Source organism: Aotus nancymaae, unplaced genomic scaffold (assembly GCF_030222135.1).
Source record: "Aotus nancymaae isolate 86718 unplaced genomic scaffold, 86718_ANA_hifiasm-v0.15.2.pri h1tg000081l, whole genome shotgun sequence".
Classification (NCBI taxonomy): domain Eukaryota; kingdom Metazoa; phylum Chordata; class Mammalia; order Primates; family Aotidae; genus Aotus; species Aotus nancymaae.
In genome coordinates this window covers 2842566-2868614 of record NW_026988496.1, presented here as the reverse complement: position 1 = coordinate 2868614, position 26049 = coordinate 2842566, and the positions used below count along the sequence as shown (strand labels likewise).

The following is a 26049-nucleotide window of genomic DNA, read 5'->3' as shown; positions in this document are numbered from 1 at the left end:
CTCTGTGTCCATCAAACAATAACTTTCCATGCCCCCCTCCCCCCAGCCTCTGGTCACCTGTATCGTACTTTCTGTATCTATGACTATTCTAGTTCCCTCAGATAAGTAGAATCATACAATATTTGTCCTTTTGTGTCTAGCTTATTTCACTTCACATGTAAGTCAAGGTTCATCCATGTTATACCATATATCAGTACTTCATTCCTTTTTGTGGATGAATAATATTCCATTTATAGGTATACTATATTTTATCCACTCATCAGTTGATGGACACAGGTTGTTCCTGCTCTGAGATATTATGAATAATGCTACTGCAAACATTCATGTACAAGCTTTTTATGGAAATATGTTATCATTTATCTTAGGTATGCACCTAGGAGTGGAATTTCTGGGCCAAATGTTAACTCTGTATTCAACCTTTTGAGGAAATACCAGACTGTTTTCCAAAGCAGCTACATCATTTTACAATCCCACCAGTAGCGGATAGGGGTTGTAATTTCTTTACAGTCTCATCAACACTTGTTACTATTTATCTTTTTGATTATATCATAGTGGTTGTGAAGTGGTATCTCATTTTTCATTTACATTTCCCTGATGACTGATTATGTCAAGCATCTTTTCATGTGCTTATTGGTCATTCATATATTGTCTGTCGAGAAATGTCTATTTAGATCTTTTGCCTAGTCTTCAAGTGGATTATTTGTCTCTTATTAGTTCTTTCTATATGCTGGATGCCATCACTTATAAGATATATACTTTGCCAATATGTTCTTTCATTTTGTGGATAGCCTTTTCACTTTCTTGTTGGTTTCATTTGCAGCACAGAGTTTTTAATTTTGATAAAATCCAATTCATCTATTTTTTTATTTTGTCACTTATATTTCTCATTTTTTAGTGTTTCTATTTTCTATTTGTTAGTGTTTCTGTTATAACTTAGAAAAGTCCAGGGTCTTTTTTTCTACTGAGAAAACTTAGAAAAGGCCAGGGTATATTTTTTACTGAGATTTTTATATCAGTCACAACTCAAGTGGCTCTGTGATTTCACTATGATTTCAGGGCTCCATAGCTTCTTTGACCACAGTAGTCTGTCTAGCTTTGCCATCTTAGTTTCTCTTATATTTGACTCTCTGCAGAGTGGGCTGGTCTAATCTGGGTGACAAGGAGTCAATATTTCTTCTCCCTCCCCCTTCTGTAAAGACTTCCTTCCCATCTTACAGTTGGCAGAAATGGAGTGAGACTATATCATATTTGAATGTCTGTGCCTTAACATCTAACTAACTTATATACAATCTCTCCAATAACTGACCGCATTTTGCCTACAGAGATCTACTATAGTAAGTATTCTGTAACACTTAGCTATGATGTAAGCTGTTAGGCCCTAGCAACCTGTGCTTTTTCCGAATAGCTTAGAGAATACTGTAGCAAAAGAATTCATCGGAGCTGATTAGTATAAAAATGTGCTAGAACAATATTTTTACATTTAAAAAATGTTAGATGACCTCTAAGATTCCTCTCGGCCATGAAATTATATTAATTTTGAGCAGTTAAAGTTATTTCATAAAAACTATTTAACATATCTGATTTACTTATTCTAGACTAAATAATCCAAGTGCTGTAATAAAGATCTCAAACTATGTTCTAAAAAATTATCATTGATTACATTCCTACTATATTCCAGGCACTGTGGTAGGCACTCTAATCCTTACATCATCCCTGCACGTGAAGTGGAAGTTATTCTCATTTTACATATAGACACAAACAACAACCTCAGATATGTTAAATAATTTGTGCAGAGTTACAGGTAATATAGAAAGATAAAAACAAAATAAAACCTTCCTTGTCTATTTTGCCCCTCTGTACAGGTGTTCATTTTGTCTTTTTGATGCTTCCAGACCTGATCTCAACTTTAAAGTGTTTGTGTTGACCTTTTCTTGCCTGAGCCTTGGGCAGGCTGGGCTTTCTGTAGAGCTACTTGACTGGAAGCTTTTTCTAGCCACAAGCATTCCACAGGGGTTGTGGGGCATCTGCTCACTTTACTGTCTCTTGGTAGAAAAACTTAAAATAAATTTTTAAAGTGAAAATTTAGAATCTTAGTAAAGGCGTAAGACAGAGACCCACCCCAAACTGCTGTCTCAGTGGGGTACAACTCTCTTTACCACTAGATCCTTTTATGTCAATAGGATAGGACCTTGAACATTATTGCCAATGGCATACAGTATCACTATGGTATGACTGAAAGTTTGAGTACTATTTCTCCACTCCTACATGACAAAAACAATCTTGTACCATAGAAACAACCCTGTACTGTAGAATAGAATTGAGCAGCAAATGTTTAGTTTGCATTGCAAAATTTTTTAAAGTTTTTGTTTTTTCTCTCTTTGAGCATCTTGGGCTTCTACTCTGGGGACTAGTGATCGTAAGTAATTATAATATCAAGATGAGATGACGATATTCTTTTTCTCTTCCAAGTGAATGATGGCTCCTTGGCCCATAAGCTGTAACATACATAAGTAAAGGGGTTAAATTTAATCATGCAAGAAGCAGGAAACAGCCATTACATGGTCAAGTGGGAGAAATATTAGTTGAATATAGACATAATTGTTAGAAGTCAGTCACATTCTCTAGAAGCTTTTTCTGACTTATTAAATACCAACTTTGTGCCCTCACTTTATGTGCTTTAGGTCATTGAATTCTCATAACAATCCCATATAGTTAATATTATTATTCTCATTTTATAGACAAGCAAACTATGGCTCGGAAAGATTGGGTACTTTGCCCAAAGCCACACAACTAGTGAGTGGCAGATGCAGAGACTGAACCAAAATCTTTTTGACTCCAAAGTTCTTTTACCTCCAATTGACTTAGCATGGTCAGATACTTGCTTTTTTCCCTTGTAGTATCCAGTGTTATGATCAGCCTGATGGTAGTAATGCAGCAGCATCTGAAGCATAGTGATTTGAGGAGAGAGGAGGGGAGCGTTTAAGGACCAGAAAATGGCATCTAAGACAGGACTTGTCAAGTGGAGATATGGGGCCTCTCTCCTGAAACCATGAATTTAAAATTATATACTTTACACTAAGAATCCCAACAAGTAAAAGTCACTAATATTTAGAGTTGAAAGTGTTAGTGTGGGGAAAATGTTGCTGCCGTTACTTTTGAGACTTAGAGCAGCTGCTATTGCAACCTCCAGGGTACCCTACTCCCACTAGTCTTACTTTTACTTTACAGTAACTGTGAATGTCAAATCTTGTTTTAGGCACAAGGAACAAAGTTTCCCTGCCACTTACATCTTTCTCCCAAGAAACACAAAGAGCTTTAGAAACCTACAAAGGACCATTGCATAGAAAGAGAACTTGGACCATACCAAGAGTGATTAGTTTAACATTCCACACATTTTGAGTGAAATTGGGAAAGGCACCTTGCATGCCTTTCCATAAACCTACTAAACCTCTGTCTCTTCAAGTTTCCTTAGACTCTGTTTCACTATGGTTTATTCCTTAAATCACTGCTACTGTCAGAAATCACGTTAGATATCCAGAAATTCACTTTTGAGGATATTGTGTGTTCTGCTGATTTTTTTTCTTAAAAATAAAACAGAGTGACTTCCATTTCCACCAAGATGGAGAAACCCCATTCCTTCTATGTCCTCCCTCTTATAACTAAAATACCCTGGATATAACACAACAAACAAGACTGAGTGGTGGAAAGAAAAATGAAGACCTCCTTGGAACTTGAAGAACCAGTAGTGGGCTCCCTGGGTTTCCTTTTTGCCTCTCACATATCCCAGACAGGGCACTGCAGAAGCCTCCAATTCATAACTACCACTAAGCACAGACAAAAAAAAATGCTTTAAGAAAAGCCTATTTCCTGTGTCCAAAAAAAAAAAAAAGGGAAAGGGTCACTTTACAGCAAAAACTTTTTGAACATACTTTTCCTACTCCAGCCTAACAATAACGGAAAAAGTTTTACCCTCCCCACCAGCCTATGGTTTCAGTGGGACCTACCAGAAGTTAAACTTCTATTCCATTTCTTCCCCCCACAAAAGCAGACAGCTTGCTCTTAATCCACTACCAGGGCATTGTTGGCAGGACTGAGCAGACAGCTCATCGTATCTCCCCCATCTGTCAGAAGCAGATGGTGCTCCTATTCTCCTGCCAGAGTAGTGCCAACCCAGTCCAGTGGCAACCTAAGCCACCACACCCACCAAGCAGCAAAGAGAATTAATGACTAGGTATAAGGTAGGGCTAGTTGCCACTAGACTTCACCCCCCCACATCTCATGTCAGTGTGGCCCAATGGGGGTAAGAGGTTGAGCTTCCACCCCTATCTAGCATCAAAAAGACTGAACAAGGGACTACATGTCAAGACTAGTAAGCTCATTATGTTAAGTGAAATAAGTCAGGCACAGAAACACAAACTTCACATGTCCTCACTTATTTGTGGGAGCTGAAAATCAAAACAGTTGAACTAATGGAGATAGAGAGTAGAAGGATGGTTACCAGAGGCTGGGAAGGATAGTGGAGGGCTGAGGGGAGAGTGGGGATGGTTAATGGGTACAAAACACAGTTAGAAACAATAAGACCTAGTATTTAATCACACAACAGAGGGACTATAGTCAATAATAATTTAACTGTACATTTGAAAGTAACCAAAAGAGCATAAGTAGATTGTAACACAAAGGATAAATGACTGAGGGGATGGATATGCCATGTTCCATGACATAATTGTTTCACATTGTATGCCTGTATCAAAGTATCTCATGTACCCCATAAATATATATACCTACTATGTACCCACAAAAATTAAAAATAAGTTTTTTTTTAAAGACTAGTAAGGGCCAGGCGCAGTGGCTCATGCCTGTAACCCGAGCACTTTGGGAGACCAAGATGGGCAGATCACCTGAAATCAGGAGTTTGAGACCAGCCTGGCCAACATGGCGAAACCCTGTCTCTACCTAAAATATAAAAATTAGTCAAGCATGGTGGCAGGTGCCTGTAATCCCAGCTACTCAGGAAGCTCAGGCAGGAGAATTGCTTGTACTCAGGAGGTGGAGGTTGCAGTGAGCTGAGATTGGACACCTGGGCGACAGAGTGAGACTCATCTCAAAAACAATTTTTTTAATTAAAAATAAAATTAAAAAATAAGGACTCTACTTTTCCCTCAGCCCCTGGTGTTAGGGAGGCCCAGTGGAAAGCTGAACCTACACATCCACCTGACAGCAATGAGACTGAAAGAGGCAGTGTGAAGCAAGGCTAGTCAGCACTCCTATTCCCACTGCCCTGATGTCAGCAAGGCCCAGTGAGGAACTGAACCACCGCCTCCAATCAGCATCAGTGAGTCCTGACAAGATGGTGAAAGGTAAAGCTAACTGGCAATCTGCTTCTCCCCATTTCATCCCCTGATGCCAGCAGGGCCTGGCAGGGAACTGAGCTTACACCTCCATTCAGAGATAACAAAAGCCAGAAGCCTTCTCAGTCATTGCCCCACTTTCACTGAGATAGTGTCAGTGAGACCAAAGGGGTAGCCAAACTTTCACTCCATCCATTTGCAACAGGAAAGTATGAGTCAATGCCCCACTTTGTTGCCAGGGTCATGTCAGCAGGACATAGCAGGAAGCTGTACATACTTGGCCCTCACATTATACCTTACATAGGAGTTTCCTGCTTTAAAAAGAAGATTAAATAGAATCCACAGTTTCATCATATATAATAGTATCCAAAATTTCAAGATTAAAATTGAAACTCACTAATCAGAAAAGACAATCAATGGGCACCAACACCAAGATGAATCAGATTTTATCTGACAATGATAAAACATCCATAGTAAAGTCCATAATAAAAAATTATCTAACAAGCAATTGCAAATTCTCCTGAAACATACATATATATATATGTATAATCTCAGCAAAGAAACAGAAGTCATAAAAATAAGCAAATAAAAATTATAGAACTGAAAATTACAATAACCACAATTTTAAAGGTTGGCAAATGAGCTCAATAGTAGAGTGGAGATAACAGAAGACAGAATCCATAAACTTGAGGATAGATCAATAGAATTTGCTCAATCTGAACAACAGGAAAAATTATCAGAGCCTCAGGGAACCTGTGGGATAATAACAAAAGATCCAGTATTCATGTCATCAGTGTCTAAAAGGAGGGGAGAGAGAAAGAGGTTAGGCTTTCTATTTGTGTGTGTGTGTGTGTGTGTTCATAGTTATTCACTGAAGCATTCTTATGATGGCTACTTTAAAAATATTTGTCATATAATTCTATCATCTCTGTCATCTCGGTGTTGGCTTCTACTAATTGTCTGTTTTTTTATTCAGTTTGAGATATTCTTGATTCTTGGTTTGATGGGTAACTTTTTATTGAAACCTTAACATTTTTCTATTTTGTTTTAATGTTCTCAATCTGTTTGAACCTGCTTTAATTAAAGCTTTTTGTGACACTGCTCTAGCAGGCATAGGACGGTTGCCACCTCATTATTGCCTGGTAGAAGTAGAAGTGTAGGTCCCACACTTGGTCTCCTCTGACACCTGAAGGAGAAAGAGCTTCTTATTACTGCTAGGTTGGAGTAGGAATGCCGGCGACCTATAACTAGCTAACAGTAACTAGACCAATTCCAGCTGCCAGCGTCTGGTTATCTGCCAGGGGGGATGAAAGTCCCACCTCTCTTCTTGGTCTTATCTGATACCACATCAGCAGGGTACTTATTACACCCTCATGAAGGTAGAATTCTAGGCTCTCCACTTGGCCTTTGTTGGTTGTTTGTGTGAATGGGGTGGGGCCACAGAGTTTTTTTCTGTAATGTTTGGCTAAAGAGGATATTATCTAAAAGTTTTCTCTCATGTTGGGTTGCTCCTTTTTGGGTCCTTTGGCTCAAGAGAGCAGGATTTTGTTAGGGCTTTTTTTTTTTTTTCTGTCTGCTCTTGTTGGCATTTCTAGGTTGCTGGCTTCTTCATTTCCAAGTCTGGGATTTATGAGGCAAAAGGAAAACCTGGAGAACTTCTTACCCTGTTGCTCCTTGGTCCCAATGGTCAGTCCATTTTCTCTGTTCTTCAGATTGAGTAAACTATATTCATCTGTCTTTGAGTTTGTTGTTTCTACATTTTGTCACCTCCACTTTATACTTGAGCCCATTTAGCAAGTTTGTTTATTTTGGTCATTTTAAATTTTAGTTATATAATTTCCATTTTTATTTTTTATAACTTGTATTTTTTGTTTTCTATTTGCTCATTAGTTTCAAGGGAATTCATAATTATTGAAGCAGTTTTTGTTGTCTGTTTTAAAACTTCTGTCAAATAGCTCAAAAATCTGATTCATCCCTGTATTATATCAGTTGATTTTCTTTTTTCATTCACATTATTAGTCCTGGTTCTTATTATGATGAGTGACTTTTTATTGTATTCTAGACATTTTTAATATTATGTTAGGATATTTTTGACCCTACTTACATCTTCTATTTTAGCACTTTTTAAGTATAGTGTGTCAGTTCTGGCCTACTTTTGTGGGCTGTAATTCCAGTGACTATTTCATATTCTAAGCCCTTGCAATGCTGCTATTCTGGTCTGCTTCATGCTCTGGCTCTACTTGAGCTCCTGCTTGACTCCTACTGGTGCTACCTATGGGAATAGAAGGTGCTTCCATGGGCCATCCAGTTTCACCACTGGAAGGTTAGGAATACTAGACCTGAAGGACAGAGGTTTTCTCTTGACTATTCTCCAGCCACCCAGAGCTTTCCACTCCATCTCCGCTAGTGCCTACAGAGGAAGAAATTACCTAATTGGGCTCCCTTCTACTGCTAGGTAGAGGGACAGCAGATTCAGATTCTGTATGGGTCTTTGGTCACTAGGTGGAGGTTCGGAAATCTCCTAGCCTGGCTCATTTACTGCCATTCATTGGAGGGCCAGGAGGTACCAGGCTTGGGTTGCCTTCTGCCATTGGGTAAAGGTCTGGTGGCAGACACCTGACCTGGATGATCTTCTGTTGCTAGGTAAAGTGTTAGGAGCCACTGGGTCTGGGGAGAGAGTTGGGGAGCATCTGGCAAGCTGGCACTGCTGGTGCAAGAGAAGTGTCCTGCCTGCCACCCACTGGTGTGGAGCAGAGGATGGGTTGGCCTACTCAGGTTCCACTGTTGTATTAATAGTTACTTTAAGAAGACTGAGTCCCCTGCCACTGGGTAAAAGTTTCCCTGCTAAGTCCTTGTTGGGCTTTCCTTTTACAGTCCTTTGGCCAGTGACAGCAGGCTTTTTTCCCATTTTTGTCTGTGCCTGTTGGTGATTCCAGCTTGCAGGCCTCCCTAGCACCCAGTCTGGGATATATGAGAGATAGAGAGAGAACCCGGGGAACTCATTCCCATATAGTTCCTCAAGTAGTGATGTCCCTAGCCAGTCCACTTTTTCCTTTCCACTTTTCAAAGCTTTGTGATTGTCTGTTGGATTATTTTCAGGGTATTTAGTTGCAGTTACAAGGGAGAAGGAAGGCATCTTGTCCCAGAACCAGAAGCCAGACTTATACGTATTTTCAATTGTAATAAATGGCATCGTATTGTCTTTATGTTTCTTCGATGTGCTTTTTTCACAGAATATCATGTTTTGGAGATCCACTCACTTTGGTAAACATACATCTATAGTTTATTCATTTTAAATACTATAGAATTTGCTATTATGTGAATATGCCACAAGTTACCTATTCATTCTCCTGTTGGTGGACAATGAGGTTTCCATTTCTATTACAAACAATGCTGAAGTAAATGTTCTCATACATGTCTACTTGTACACATGTGGGGGAGTTTATTTGGGTCTATATCCAGAGTGAAATTACTAGGTCCCAGGATATATACAGCATGAACTTTATCAAATATTGCCAAATTGCTCTTTAAAATTGTACCAGTCTATACTCTTGCCAAAAATGCATGAGATATTTCATTTTTTCACATTTTCACCATAACTTGTATTGATGTAGTCAACATTATTCTGCTCTTTTCCAGTAAGTTTGCTTTTGTATCTTCTTTATGAAATCATTCCCTACACTAAAGTCATAAAAATATTCTTCAATATTCTCTTCAAATACTTTAAAAATGTTTTTTCTCCAATTTAGGCCTTTAGTCTGTGTCTGTAACTTGTTTTTGTGTATGGTCTTATAAAGGAATGTTATTCTGCATTTTCTAATATTGATAGCCAATTGCCCCAACACCATTCATTGAAGAGTCCTTTCTTTCCCCATTTATGATGCCCCTCAATCATGTTTCCCATTTCCATATATGTCTAGGTTGACTCTGAAGTTTAAAAATAAACCCCCAAAAAAGCCTTAAAAAACAAAAAAAGAAATAAAAATAACCCCTCAAAATGAGGGTTAAGCACAATATTGAGTTTAAAATGAGAAACTTTTTATTACAGGTACCCCAAATAAAACCTTAACCTTAAACAAACTTTCATCTAATAAAGGAACTTTGAGGATCAGGGGTAGAGATTAACACTGATTAAGTACCTGTTAACATTGATTAAGTACTATGATGTATCAGATACTGCTGGTCAACTTACTGCCATGGTCATTTTATTTATCCTTTACAACAACTTTGAGAAAGAAATGATGTTATTCCCATTTTACAGGGAAGAATACTAAAACTTTGAAAGGTTAAGTTGCCTAGACCACACAGGATGGACAGAGCTTAAATTCAGGTCTTTCTGATTCAAAAGAGCTTGGTTTTGTCACTCTACTACACTGCTTCCAAGGGAAGCTCACAGCCCTGAACTGAAGAAGACATGATTTGCCCATTAGGAACAGAGTATGTGTTACAAGTACGACAATGCATTGAATGACCAAGTATTCTCTGAATGATGGCTTTACTTGTTTGCACGCCTGACTAGTGCAAAACATCAGTCTAAGATGAGCTCCTGCTTCCTCTCTCATCCTCTTCTAGTTTATTAATATCTCTATCTCATGCTTCCTCAACTTGTGGTACATAATTTGGTTGTCAGAGACTTTCTTGCCAAGCTCTAGGTAGCATGGGGGAGGAAAAAGTAAACAAGGGGTGGTTAAGGAAGGGCTAAATCACTTATTCCTGTTAACATTTTTGCTAAATCATTTATTCCTGTTAACATATTTAACAGGAATAGACTTCATATATTAAAGGAACCAAATGTAATGCTGGTGTGATATCAGCCCTTGCATTATTTTACCATATTATCACAATTGGATATTGACTTCTTATTAAACTATTGTTTTTTTCCTCCTTTGAACTCAATGCTTATTGCTCCCCAAGACTGTTATGAAGAAGTTGTAGTAAGTGGCAAAAGCAAGAGATTTGGTATCAGATAATGTAAGTTTGAGTCCTAACTCTGCTTTTAGCTCTGGGATCCTAGACAAATGATCTTTTCTTCCTTGAGCTTCAGGTTTCTTCTCTGTAAAATGGACATTAACACAGAGTTATTGTGAGGATTAAATAAAATAACAATCGCAAATTTGCTTTGTAAAATAATGTGCAAAGGGAGGTGGCACTGTTCTTATTCATCTGCTATTCTCTATAATCATTTCTGTTCTTTTCACATCTATACCAACAGCACCCTGCTAGATGACCCTGATGCAGCAACCCTAATGCCATTGTTCTCAAATTCATAAGAATCACCTAGGACTTGCTTTGTAAATACAGATTTCCTGGCTCTACCCTCAGATTTTATTAATAGATCTGAGACGAGGCCCAGAAATCTGTACTTTTAAAAGTCTTTCCAGGCAATTCTTTAAAAACAGCCAGATAGAAAACATACTTTGCCTAAAACACTTAGCATCATATATACAAAAAAGAATTTCTTGACCCTGAGTGGAATTCAAGGTTAAAGCAGCTTACAGTAAGAGGTTATAAGCCAGCCTTCCCTAATGTTCCAAACTCTTATCCCTCCTAGGTCAAAGAGGACCCAGCCACATGATATCTTAACATTCCCTTCCACTTCTGTGATTGCAGCTGCGTCGTGAGTCCTTAGAAGCAAAGCCTAGTAAATTAAACCATTGCCATTTAAAATGGTAGTGATTTTAAGAGTTTTCTTTGAAAAGTCTTAGTCAATAGGAGCAAAAGACTATGAATAACACCAAAATATTTAGCTGTCTATTGATATTTCTTTACAGTATCAAATAAAATGGGAACAGATGCAACTAGATCAGAACTTGGTTAGTAGGTAACAGATTTATTGGACTTGCTCATTTTAAAAATTAAGGTTATAAACAACATATGTCAAAATCCTATAAAACTGCTGTGGAAATCATCTTCCTGGAAAGCCAAAATCCCTGCTAATGTTCTAAATTTGCTTTTCAGAACTGCAAATGACATTGTATATATCTGCAACACTATTTGAAACAATGTTTCCTTGAGACAGAGCTTACTCTGCCCTGGGTGTGCATTTGGTAGCCACCCCAAAGTTTCAAACACCTGGTCTCTTCCCAAAATGTAATCCATCCAATCCCTTGAGAGAAGACAAATTCTCTATTTACAAATACAGGTGGTGTTGCCATGAGTTACAGTTTTCTGGAAGTTTTCATATATAGCTCATAATTTGAAAGTAAAAGAAAGTCATATGACAGTGAAGTCACCAGGTCTTCCATCTATCCTGAAGGATAGAGACTTGATGAGAATCTCAATTGGCTGTTTTTCTTTTTACTGTCACATATGCAGGTCTCCTGTTGAATCTCTCTGGTCCACTGTTCCCTCTAATGAAGTCATGTTCTGTGCTCAGGGCAGTAATATCCTCAGAAGCAGATGTCTCCCATAAAGCATGACCTCATTCCTTGGAATGGGAAGAGCCAGCAGTAGACTGTTGGGCTAATGGGTGGGGAGGGCTTTGTTTAAAAATAGTTTTCTTAAATAATGTGTTTAACTTGTTAATAAATTTCTATAAAAAGGAAAATTAGTTTGTTGCTGTTTTTGTTTTGTTTTGTTTTTGGGTTTTTTTTTTTGTTGTTGTTGTTGTTGTTAACCTCACTCCTTACTTCCAAAAGGGTCAACAACTAGGCCAGAAGGAACGGAGTCCTCACAGACCACAGGCCCTTCCATCCAGTTGTTTGTACAGATGGGTGAAACTTGGGATTTTCCAGATGCTAAATCTAGGCTCTGTATCAGACCCCACTGAATCACAGCCTAGATTTCAACAAACCTTTTTATAACAGCCCTGGAGCTTAGAGGAAATAAACCAAAGTGCCCAAGGAAAGTTACTGACCCAGATGCTCCAGCAAATTAGGCAAGTGGGAACATTGCTAGAGAAGAGAAGAGTAGAGGAAAAGAGTAGACCAATTAGAAGGATGCAGTGTGAAGCCAATCCAAACTTGCTAAAGAGGATGGGCTTTCCAGGCTATTCCTGTTCCTTTGGAAAAGTACATGTAGGGCAGTTCCTGAACACTGACTTCTCAAATTATTAGAAATAATCAAAATGAATGGCATCCTGTACTGTCTGACATCCTATCATCAGGGCTTTCAGGCACAGCCCATGTGTTCTAGTATGTTCCTCACTTCTGTTTCTGTCTATGCAGAAGGCGATCACTAAACAAGGTCCAAAGAGCTAATTTCTTACACATGGAGGGCAAAGACCTTTCCATATACAAGATCCATAAACAAGGAAATACAGTTAGCTGGTTACCATCTGAGTTTGGTACCTGCAATTTGTAAATTTAATCACTATATCCCCATAAGAGGTCCATTTCAGTTACAGTTATGCATTAAAAATGAAGATATGTCAATAATTCTATAAATATTAATTGATGGTGGTAAATACTGAAATTATATTTCCTTTCCCAATTCCCACATTAGTCACCTTGGCCAGCAACAACTCCTCCTCCAAATAACTCTTTAAACTTCATCCCCACCATAAAGCCTGATATGGTCTGCCTCTGTATCCCCACCCAAATCTCATCTTGAATTGTACTCCCATAATTACCACATGTTGTGGGAGGGACCTGTTGGGAGATAATTGAATCATGGGGGCAGTTCCCCCATACTGTTCTCGTGATAGTGAATAAGTCTCAGGAGATCTGATGGTTTTATAAGGGGAAATATATTTCACTTGGCTCTCATTCTTTCTCTTGTTTGCTGTCATATGAGATGTGCCTTTTACCTTCCAGCCTGACTGTGAGGCCTCTCCAGCCATGTGTGCCTATAAGTCCATTAAACCTCTTTTGCTTCCTAGTCTCGGCTATGTCTTTATCAGCAGCAGAAAATGGACTAATACTGTAAATTGGTACCAGTAGAGTGGGGTGTTACTGAAAAGATACCTAAAAAAGTGGAAGCCACTTTGGAACCAGGTAACAGGCAGAGGTTGGAACAATTTGAAGAGTTCAGAAGAAGACAGGAAAATATGGGGAAGTTTGGAACTTCCTAGAGATTTGTTGAAAGGCTTTGACAAAAATGCTGATAGTGATATGAACAATAAGGTCCGGATTGAGGTGGTCTCAGATAGAGATGAGGAACTTGTTGGGAACTGGAGCAAAGGTGACTCTTGTTATGTTTTAGCAAAGAGACTGGCAGCATTTTGCCCCTGCCCTAGAGATCAGTGGAACTTTGAACTTGTGAGAGATGATTTAGGGTGTCTGGCATAAGAAATGTCTAAGCAGCAAAGCACTGAAGAGGTGACTTGCATGTTGTTAAAGGCATTCGGTTTTAAAAGGGAAACAGGGCATAAAAATTTGGAAATTTTGCAGCCTGACAATGGGATAGAAAAGAAATTCCTATTTTCTGAGGAGAAATTCAAGCCAGCTGCACATATTTGCATAAGTAACAAGATGCTGAATGTTAATCCCCAAGACAAAGGGGAAAACCTCTTCAGGACAAGTCAGAGGTCTTCACAGCAGCCCCTCCCATCACAGGCCTTGAGGCCTAAAAGGAAAAAGTGGTTTCATGGGCTACGCTCAGGTTCCCTGTGCTGTGTGCAGCCTAGGGACTTGGTACCCTGTGTCCCAGCTGCTCTAGCAGTGGTTAAAAGGAGCCAACATAGAGCTCGGGCCGTGGCTTCTGAGGGTGCAAGCCCCAAGCCATGGCAGCTTCCACTTGGTGTTGAGCCTGTGTAGTACACAGAAGTCAAGAATTGGGGTTTAGGAACCTCCACCTAGATTTCAGAAGATGTATGGAAATGCCTGTATACCCAGGCAGAAGTTTGCTGCAGGGGCAGGATCCTCATGGAGAACCTCTGCTAGGGCAGTGCAGAAGGGAAAAGTGGGGTCAGAGCCCCCACGCAGAGCCCCTACTGGGGCACTGCTTACTGGAGCTGTGAGAGGAGGGCCACCATCCTCCAAACCCCAGAATGGCAGATCCACTGACAGCTTGCACCGGACATCTGGAAAAGCCACAGACACTCAACACCAGCCCATGAAGGCAGCTGGGGGAAGGAGTATCCTGCAAAGCCACAGGGGCGGAGCTGCCTAAGACCATAGGAACCCACCTCTTGCATCAGCTGGATATGAGACATGGAGTCAAAGGAGATCATTTTGGAGCTTTAAGATTTGACTGCCCTGCTGGATTTCAGACCTGTAGCCCCTTTGTTTTGGCCAATTCCTCCCATTTGGAATGGCTGTATTTACCCGATGCCTGTACCATACTCCCATTGTATCTAGGAAGTAACTAACTTGTTTTTGGTTTTACAGGCTCATAGGCAGACGGGACTTGCTGGACTTGCCTTGTCTCTAATGAAACTTTGGATTGTGAACTTTTGAGTTAATGCTGAAATGAGTTAAGACTTTGAGGGACTGTGGGAAGGCATAATTGGTTTTCAAATGTGAGGACATGAGATTTGGGAGGGATCGGGGCAGAATGATATGGCTTGGTTTTGTATCCCCATCTAGATCTCATCTTGAATTGTACTCCCATAATTCCCACATGTTGTAGGAGGGACCTGGTGGAAGATAATTGAATCATGGGGGCAGTTCCCCCCTACTGTTCTCGTGGTAGTGAATAAGTCTCACAAGATCTGATGGTTTGATAAAGGGGAACATGTTTCACTTGGCTCTCATTCTTTCTCTTGTCTGCCACCATGTGAGATGTGTCTTTCACCTTCCACCATGATTGTGAGGCCTCCCCAGACACGTAGAACTGTAAGTCCATTAAACCTCTTTTTCTTCCCAGTCTCGGGTATGTCTTTATCAGCAGCATGAAAACAAAATAATACAAAGCCTTTCTAAGGCAAATCTCCTAGCATCTGTACCTTTGTCTTTCATCCTTCCCACCTCTGATGCCTCTAGAGACAATAACATTGGTGCCTGAAATGAAAGTATATGGAAAACAGATAAGAAGAGATTATTAACTTTAAAAAAGTTAGCGTAGCTAGGTAGACTGAGAAAAATAAACTGAGGTCAAGTATGAGTTGTTGTCTCTCAAGAAAGTGTTGCACACTAGCAATAACCATATTATTTCTAATGAAGGTTACTGGACATTTTTTTCTACCAGGGAGAAAAACATCACCCAGTGATATCCTAGAAAAAGGGAGTTAGGGCTGGGTGCTGTGGCTCTCGCCTGTAATCCCAGCACTTTGGGAGGCCAAGTGGGACGGATCACTTGAGGTCAGGAGCTCAAAACCAGCCTGGTCAACATGCTGAAACCCTATCTCTACTAAAAATACAAAAAAATTAGCCAGGCATGGTGGTGAACACCTGTAATCCCAGCTACTCGGGAGTCTGAGGCAGGAGAATCACTTGAATCCGGAAGGCAGAGATTGCAGTGAGGCCAAGATCGCACCATTGCACTCCAACCTGGGCTATAAGAACAAGACTCCATCTCAAAGAAAGAAAAAGAAAAGAAAAGAAAAAGGGAATTAGGCTCAAATTGAGATATTACAGAACAAACCGTTCCCATGTTCCATAAACTGTTATAGAAAGAGAAATAATTTATCTCAGTTCATTTTATAAAATTGGTATAACCTTGATAACAAACCCTTACAAAACAGCACCAGAAAGGAAACTAAAGATAGCTCACATAAAAATCTTAGGTAACTACTAGCAAATGAAACCATGCAATGTATTTAAAGTATAATGTGTCATGACCAAGTAGAGCTTGTCCTAGGAATGCAAAGATTATTCAATAATAGAAAATATCTTAATATTATATTATATCATCAACTCAAAGGATATAAATAATTTGATCACCTCAGATGCTACAAAGGCATTTAATAAAAATTTAACACTCTTTTCTGATCATTCTTAGTAAACTAGGAATAAAAGGACATTCTCTAATATGATAAAGAATATCTTGGCCTAATAAACAGCATAGTACTTAATGATAAATATATTAGAGGCATTTCTGCTAGAATTAGGAATAATACAAAGATGTTCATTATAACTGCTGATGTTCAACATTATTCTTGAAGTTCTTACCAATGTAATGGGGCAAGAAATTGAAATAGGAGATATAACTATTGGGGAATTATACAAACTACCATTATTTACAGATACTGTTCTATAGCTAGAAAACCCAAGAGAATGGATTAAAAAGATTTTATAAATAGCAATCACCAAAGTGGCCAGGTCTTATATTATTTGTTTGTATTAAAGATACAATACTAGTATGTCCTGTGTTCAAACAACATTTATAAGTTGAATATAATTGAAAGAACTGACTGAAAAAGAACTGTCTACAGGCAGTTAACTCCTTCAAGGCCATTTCAGAATCTAGCTGTGTCTTGGGATCATTATTGTGAACACCTATTTATATTGAATAAAAAGGTTTGGTTAATTGAGATTTCTGTTTGCTTGAGTTTGGGACAAATGAAGTTTATATGGCTATAGAATTTTGAAAAAAGATGAATTTGTCTTTATTGAGTGCCTAGAGAATATCTTATACTTGCTTTTCATGTTATCTTATATAAACCTCATAACAACTCTGTAAGGTAAGTAATAGTATCCCCATCTTATAAATGAGAATGCCCTCAAAGAGATGGAGCAATTTGCTTAATGTCATACAGCACTTAGTAAGTGGTGGAGCTGGGCTTGAATGCAGTTCTGTGACTTCAAAGACCATGTCTTTTCCAAGAGTGGCTTTCAATTATGTGTTCAATTTCCCTGGAAAGGAACACACAGCTACCAAGACAGACACTGACTTTATGAAGAAGGCAATGGCAATACTGAAAACATTAAAGGCAAGATAAATACTTACCATGTTGAAAGATAATCTCAGAAGAATCCAGGTAGTATACCTTTCTTGGGGAAAAAAATTGAATTGGCTGTTTCTAAATCAAAGTATTCAGCAGTACCTCCATCCTAGGGCAGGCACTAATGTAAATGACTGGAGAACAAACAAACTGAACATCAGAAATCCTTAGTTTGTCCCATCAGAAGAATCCAATACGACTCAGGATAAGCTCCATTCCTGATTAAAGGGACACAACATCCACAATAGCACAATAGCTAGCCATCTTGAACTGTTCTGGGACCCAGTCTAGAGCCATGTTGCATGTTTGGTTCTCGATGTAATCGCTGTTTGTGGTTTGGCGGGCCAGCTGCCATGGCAGCACTCCTCCCCAGTGAAGAGGAGCCAGCCAAATGGCTGTCATCATGTGCTTCTGGGAACAGCACACTGATGCCAGCCATTTGGGCTCCTTCAGCCCATTGAAGGGGTTAACCTGCCCACAATAAGACAGGGTAGTTCTGATGATTTATGTCATGTCCCAAAAGTAGATTCCCTTCTGACTCCTAAGTTCTGCTGAACAAAAAGGTTAGATGATAAATTGCCAGTGTTTACTATGTTTGGTGAGTTAACACATCTCAACTACTAAAGCAATCCACTTGATTTATGTGCATACTACTTAAAATAATTCCTTGCATTTGCTTAGCACTTCATACTTTCCAAAGTTGTTTTTGCTTCTATTATCTCATTAATCCCAGGAGCTAGAGATGGAATACTCTGGGATATTCTTACTCTCAGGCTTCTGTTGAGCCCAAGTGAGGGAGAATGGTACTACCATTTACAGAAATGGTGCTCAGGGCTTGTCCTAGAGTAGTGGTTCTCAACCTTGGTCACACATTAGACTCACCTGGGAAGCCTTGAAAAATTCTCATGCCCAGGCCTGAAACCACACCAAATGCATCAGAATTCCTAGGGCTGGGGTCCAAGCATTGAGAGTTTTTGAAACTCCCCAGGTGATTGCAATATATAGACAGATTTGAGAACCACTAAGAAGATAAATTCAATCTGAGGCATGTGAGTTCCCGGTAACAGGAATGCATTCAAGTGGCAATGTCACAGTGGTATTGGAGATATGGGCTGTATCATTCTCCATAAGGGTTGAAGTCCTGGAACAAAATGTACTCATGAAAGAGTGTATAGATAAAGAAAAGTAGGGGCCTAAAGAGTAACTTTTGATATTCATAGTGTTACGGTTTCTATCTGTGTTAACCTAGTTTTGTTTTTTTTCAAAGGCGACATGATTTCATAATAAAAAAAAGTACATGACTAATCAGAGTCCTTTGTGGAAGGAACTGTGCATATATCTAAAGGGATCAATGGGTGTAATTTATTTAGACTTTCAAAAAATCTCTGACAGCAAAGGTTATTATGCTTTAAGTTATGTCACCATGAACCATGGAATTAGAGGGGCCATCCTATGAAGAGGGCTTGAATGCAGGGATAAAGGTGAGTGATAAATGCACATCTTACTAGGTTGGGAAGCATAAACTGTAGAGTTTCTACAGTAGCTGTTGCTGGTTTTATTAAACATTTTAATATAGTCTGAGTGAAGCAGCTTGCAGTGAAATCTCTAAGTTTGCAGATAATGAATCATTTACTCCAAACTCCCATTCAAAGCTCTGCCACTTACTAGCTGTGTGACTCTTGAAAAGTTACTTAACTTCTCTTGTCCTGTTTCCTCAACTGTAAGATAATGGAATTGGACATGAACATCTCAGCTAGAAATTCAGTAGATTAGCTTAACTCAGCTCCCCTCTCTGTGTTGATAATGAAAACAACACATAATCAAGTTCTTTGGCTGATTAGAGCAATGTTAGAGAGTGACTATTATGGGGTCAAGGACCAGAGAAAGCAATTGTTATACAGAATTATTCACTATACAGAGTTCATTGTAACCAGATTGGCAAAGCACTATTTCTGCCAGCCATCTGCTGGAACACAAAAATAGCTTTGTTATACAGGACTGTCCTTTATAATTGGATTTAACCTGTATGACAGATTTCTTCAACAATAAATTTATAAATCTCTTATATAGCATTTTAGATCTGAGGTTCATAAAATTTTGGAGTAAGAGGTCGCCTAGTCCATACCTATATTTGGCAGGAGGAGAGAGAAATGCAGACAGGTGAAGTGATTTGCCCAAGGTCAGACAGCAAATAAGTCATAGAGCTATATCTTTGGACAACTACTCCGGTTTTCTTCTCCCTACACTCAGTTCCCAAAGCAGTCAGAAATATAGCCAGTTGAGTCCCAGACCAATTTTGAAACTGTTTGGTTAGCCCTGTCAGGCAGGTATGTGGCTTGATAATGATGGTGATAGAAAATGAATGTGATTATTATAGCTGGTATTTACTGAGTGCCTATATGTGCCAGCCCTTATGTTAAGTACTGTAAATTATCTCATTCAGTCCTCCTGACATCCCTTTTGAGGCAGATACTATTGTCCCAATTTTCATAAATGAAAAAACTCATTGAGAAATAAAGTAACCTGCCCAAGGTTACAAGCTATTGAAGATTATTATAAAACTAGAATTCAAACTGAGTTCTGAAAAGTTAACAAAGCTCATGCTCTTTCCACAACCCCAGTATTTCCCAAACAGTACAACCCAGAACATTAAGTCAACAAGAGATAGGTATTTCTTTAAAAAGCTTCTATGATCAAATAAGTTTGAGAAGTGCTGCATTTCATATCCCCCTTTTGTTGAGTCATATCTCCAAGCAGTATATTAAAGGATATGTCTTCAATGAAGAAATCTATTTTTCCTTAACCATGTATTTCCCAAACTTTTTCTGACCAAGGAGCCCCATTTCCAATAACATTCATTCATTCTACACTCTCTAGAATGTAGTGTGAAAAACACTGCACGATCTCCCATTCATCTTTCTCATTATCTTCAGAAACTGTTGCCCTTAGGCCTGGCTTTTTTCATCCTAACAACTAAAGCAACCAAACACTAAGGGTTGCAGAATACTTACTTAGCAAAGACGCATGCTTATGAATTTGGAAACATCTTTGGTAACATGAAGAAACAATACTTCATGAAACTTTGAGGGACAATTATGCTTCTGAAATGTCAGCCGTTGGTGGGACTCTTTTAGTATTGCCTTAAACACAGTAATATTTTTTAGTCTTTCCCAAACTCAGCCAGAACTGAGCCAGAGAAGTTTCACAGCTGATCATAACTTAAGTTTGTGGAGCCTGAAGCCGCAGAGATGGGCCCCTGCTGCAAGGGCTAGAGAGGAAATCCTTGGATGGGGAATGTAAGCCATCTCACATAAGAAATACTTGAGATTGGGATGGGATGGGATGAATGAGAATCAATTTGCAAACCCCTACCTTTTCTTGCCTTTTTGTCATGCTTAGAGCAGATGTTGAAACTGTAATCTGGGTTCTGAACATGGGCATTCCATGTGGTTCTCATTCAAAATTCTCACTCTTCTTTGAAGCTAATGGCTTCCATCTTCTTCATGTGTATTGAGCTTGCCACACGTATTTGTGCATATCCTCTGTTTACAATTCTAATAGTGTGAGACAGAAAATGAAATAAACTCTTAAGATGCCAAGGTTTGAAGATACAAACTGTATTAAAGAATGGTTTTCTTTTTCTTGAATAAAATGTCTATTCCTGTACCTCCCCGGTTGCTAGCCACTGCCTTCTCTTTATTCATTTCCTAACTGGTACTGAAGAAATGTTGGCAATACCCAGTTCTCTGGTATTGTTCTCAACAAAAAGGTAGAAAAACATGAAAGCTAGAAGCCTGGGCCAGGAGCAGTGATTCATACCTGTAATCCCAGAGAGGCCAACGAGGGAGGATTGCTTGAGGCCAGGAGTTTGAGACCAGCCTGGGCAACATAATGAGACTCCATTGCTACAAAAAACAATTTTTCAAAACTAGCTGGGTGTGGTGCTGCATGCCTAGTAGTCCTAGCTACTTGAGAGACTGAGGCAGGAGGATTGCATGAGCCCAGGAAGTTGAGGCTGCAATGGTCCATGATTGTGCCACTGCACTTCAACCTGAGCCACAGAGCAAGATTATGTCCCAGAAAAAAAGCAGGGGGAAAGTTGGGAGCCTACTACCTGTATAACTAGAGAACAAATAAACTTAAATTAAAATTTATGAATACTTACTCTATGCACATGACTTTCATTTATTTAGGCCATAAAGTAACATAAATTGATAGAATTATGCCCATTTTACAAATGGACAGTTTTTTGAAATATTGTTGCTAATACTTTACGCTTAGCATGACTGTGATTCAGTGAAGGGTACGATGAGCTTGGAGTCAGAAAAATCTTGGTTTACTTCCCAGGTTTACCACTTTGTTCATGATTCATTTGTTCATTCAACAAACATTTCTATTGAACAGCTACTATAAAAGAAATTCTTCAGGAACTGGAGATACAGAGATGAGTAATTCACAGCCCTTGCCCTCAAGAAGTTAACGATGTAGTAAGTAGAATGATAATGTATCAGAAAATTATAATTTGATAAGTGCAACAGTGTGTTAATGGAACACAGAAGAACTGGTGTCTGTGTTGTAAAGTTTTAAAGGATATGTAGACACTGAGAGAAAGTGAGACTAGAGAAGGGCACTGCAGGCAGAGGGAATGGCATGAAGAAAGGTACAGAGACAAGAGGTATGTGAAAGGTGTGGTGGATGTAGAGCCAGGGTTTGGAGATTCATGTTGTACTACATGCAGTGCACTGTTGCTTTTAAACTAGTGGATATTTTATAAATTTATTTTTATAAATACAGACTATTTTTAGAACAGTTTTTGTATACAGGAAAATTTAACAGAAACAGAGAGTTCCTATATACTCCCTTTGTTCCCACCCTTGGCAACCACTGATCTTTTTACTATCTCTGTAGTTTTTCCTTTTCCAGACTGCCATATGTTTGGAATTATACAGTATGTAGCATTTTCAGACTGGCTTCTTTCACTTAGCAATATGCATTTAAGGTTCCTCTGTGTCTTTTTCTGGCTTGATAGCTTATTACTTTTTATTGCTGAATAATGTTCCATTATATGGATGTCCACAGTTTGTTTAATCATTTACCTATTAAATGACATCTTAGTTGCTTCCAATTTGGGGCAATGATGAATAAAGCTGCTATAAACCATTTGATGAAGGTTTTTGTGTGGACATAAGTTTTCAACACATTTGGGTAAGTAAACACGTAGGAGCACAATTTCTGGGTCATGTGGTAAGACCATGTGTAGCTTTATAGGAAACCACCAACCTGACTTCCAAAGTGGCTGTATCATTTTGCATTCCCACCCGCAATAAGTGAAAGTTCTTTTTGTTCCATATTCTCTCAAGCATTTAGTGTTGTCAGTACTTTGAATTTTAGCCCTTCTAAGAGGTGTTTGGTGCTATCTCATTGATTTAAGTTGCAATTCCCTAATGACATATGGTGTTGAGCATATTTTCCTATGCTTATTTGCCATCTGTAGATCTTCCCTGTTGAGGTGTCTATGCAGATCTTTTGCCCATTTCTTAATTGGGTCATTTTTTCTGATTTTTGAGTTTTCTGTTCAGCTCTTTGCCCATTTCTTAATTGGGTTAACTGTTTTCTTATTGTTGTTATAAGAGTTCTTTATATATTTTGGATAAAAGTCCTTTATCAGATATATGTTTTACAAATATTTTCTCCCAGTCTGTGGCTTGTTTCTTGATTCACTTAACAGTATCTTTCAGAAGTTTTTAATTTTAATGAAGTCCGATTTATCAAATTTTTTTCTTTAATGGATTGTGCTTTTGGTGTTCTATCTAAAAACTCATTGCCAAGCCCAAGGTCATCTAGATTTCTCCTATGTTATCTTGTAAGAGTTTTATTGTTTTGTGTTTCACATTTGGATCCATTTTGAGTTAATTTTTGTTAAAGTTGTCTAGATTTTTTTGTATAAATGTCCAGTTATTACAGCACCATTTGTTAAAAAAAAAAACTAACCCTTCTCCATTAGAGTGCCTTTGCTCCTTTGTCAAAAATTTATTGACTATATTTGTGTGAGTCTATTTCTGTTCCATTAATTGGTGGTATTTCACAAATACCACCCTATCTTGATTACTATAGCTTTATAGTAAGTCTTGAATCAAGTAGTGTCATCAACTTTGTTATTATTCTTCAATATTGTGTTGGCTGTTCTGAGTCTTTTGCCTTTCCATATAAACTTTAGAATCAGTTTATTGATACCTACAAAGCAACTTGCTGAGATCTCAATATGGTTTGGCTGTGTCCCCACGTAAATCTCATCTTGAATTGTAGTTCCCATAATCCACACATGTCATGGAGGGACCTGATGGGAGGTAATTGAATCATGGAGGCAGTTACCCTCATGCTGTTCTGGTGATGGTGAGTGAGTTCTCATGAGATCTGATGGTTTTATGAGGGGCTTTTCCCCCTTTGCTTGGCACTTCTTTCACCTGCCTCCACCTAAGACGTGCCTCTTTTGCCTTCTGCCATGATTGTAAGCTTCCTGAGGCCTCCCCAGCCATGTGGAACTGTGAGTCAATTAAACCTCTTTTCTTTATAAATTACCCAGTCTTGGGTATATCTCCATAGCAGTGTCAAAATGGACTAGTGCAGATCTTAATTGGGATTGCATTGAATCTATAGACAAAGTTGGGAAAAAGTGACATTGATCAATGTTAATGGATAGGAAGACTCAATATTGTTAAGATGTCTATTCATTTAGATCTTTTTTTCTATCAGAGTTTTGTAGTTTTAGTCATATAGGTATTCAAATTTTATTAGATTTATACCTAAGTATTTCTCTATATATTGTGTTAATATAAATAGTATTTTTTTTAATTTCTAAATTCCAGTTGGTCATTGCTGGTATGTAGGAAAGCAATTGATTTTTATATATTAAGTGTGTATCCTGCAACCTTATTATAATTGCTACTTAGTTCTAGAAGATTTTTGTTGGTTCCTTGGGATTTTCACATAGACAATCGTGTATTCTGTGAATAAAGACAGTTTTATCTCTTACTTCTCAATCTTTATGCCTCTTATTTCCTGTTCTGCCTATTGCATTAGCTAGCATTTCCAGTATTATGTTCAGTAGGAGTGATGAATGGGAACATCCTTGCCTGGTTCCCAATCTTAAAGAGAAAGCATCTAGTTCCTCACCATTAAATTACCTGTATGGTATATGGATGTCCAATTATTCCAGGATCATAAATATTCTGAACATTATAGATGTTCTCTATTAAATTGTGGAAGTGCCCTTTGATTTCTAATTTGATGAGAGTTTTATCATGAAGAGATGTTGGATTTTGTCAAAAATCCGTTTTTGGATCTATTGACATGATCATATGATTCTTCTTTAAACTTTTGATGAGTGATGGGATTAAAATAATTGATTTTTGAATGGTTAACCAGCCTTGCATACCAGGAATAAATCCCATTTGGTTGTGGTGTATAATTATTTTAATACATTGTTGGCTTCAATTGGCCAATATTTTATTGAGGATTTTTGCATCTATATTCAAGAGAGATAGCAGTCTGTAGTTTTCCTTTCTTGTAGTGCCTTTGTCTATTTGGGATATTAGAGTTATGCTGGCCTCATAGAATGAGGTAAGAAGTGTTCCTTGCTTCTATTTCCTTTTTTTATATAATTAAAACTTTTATTTTAGATTTGGGGGTACATGTACAGGTTTGCTACATGGGTATATTGCACAATGCTGAGGTTTGGGGTATAGATGATCTCATCGCCCAGGTAGTGCCTCTGATTTTATTTTCTGAAACAGACTGTAGATAATTATTATGATTTCATCTTTCAATATTTGATTAAATTCACCAGTGAAACCATTGGGGCCTGGTGCTTTGCCTTTTGGAAGGTTATGAATTGTCAATTCAATTTCTTTAATGCATATAGGCCTACACAGATTACCTATTGCTCCTTGTGTGCATTCTGGTAGATTGTGTCTTTTAAGGAATTATCCCATTTCACCTAAGTGATCAAATTTGTGTGCATAGAGTTATTCATAATATTCTTTTATTGTTCTTTTAATGTCCATGAGATCAGTAGTGATGGTGGCCCCTCTTTCATTTCTGATATTAGTAATTTGTGTCTTCTCGCTCTTTCTTGGTAGGAGTTTGTCAATTTTTTTTATCTCCTCAAAGAACCAGCTTTCAATTTCATTGATTTTTCTCTATTGCATTCCTGGTTTTACTTTCACTTATTTTTGCTCTTATTTTTATTATTTCTTTTCTTCTGCTTACTTTGTATTTAATTTGTTCTTTACTTCTAGTTTCTTAAGGTAGAAGCTTAGATATTGATTTTATATCTTTCTCCTATTCTAATATATGTATTCAACACTATTCATTTCCCTCTCAGCACTGCTTTTGCTGCATCCCACAAATTTTGATAGGTTTCATTTTAATTGTCATCTTGGTCAAAATATTTTTAAATTTTCCTTGAGACTTTTCCTTTGACCCATGTGTTACTTAAAAGGGTGGATTTTTGTTTTGTTTGTTTTGATTTGATTTGTTTTGTTGATATGGAGTCTATATCCCAGGATGGAGTGTAGTGGCTCAGTCTTGGCTCACTGCAACCTCCACCTCCCAGGTTCAAGTGATTCTCCCGTCTCAGCCTCCAGAGTAGCTGGGATGACAGGCGTGCACCACCATGCCCAGCTAATTTTCGTATTTCTAGTAGAGACGAGGTTTCACCATGTTGGCCAGGCTGGTCTCAAACTCCTGACCTCAGGTGATCTGCCTGCCTCAACCTCCCAAAGTGCTGGTGTTACAGACATGAGCCACCACACCTGGCCTAGAAGCGTGCTTTAAAATCACCAAATAGTTTGGGATTTTTCAGCTATCTTGTTATTAATGTTTAGTTTAATTCCATTGTGACATAAAAGCATACCTTGTATGATATCTGTTTTGAAT

At 38.4% G+C, this 26049-nt stretch overlaps 1 protein-coding gene and 1 long non-coding RNA gene across 8 annotated transcripts in view; one reads left to right on the top strand and one right to left on the bottom strand.

The window, feature by feature from the left end:
* The window catches only part of LOC105722981 (uncharacterized), a 78906-nt gene extending 61511 nt beyond the window's left edge, over window positions 1-17395 (bottom strand). Inside the window, exon 1 of the long non-coding RNA XR_001108714.2 lies at window positions 17118-17395. This is a non-coding gene — a long non-coding RNA (uncharacterized LOC105722981). The remainder of the gene's footprint in view (window positions 1-17117) is intronic.
* Window positions 1-26049, top strand: part of EDA (ectodysplasin A) — a 419967-nt gene that overhangs the window by 366843 nt on the left and 27075 nt on the right. The gene's annotated exons all lie outside the window — the stretch shown is intronic.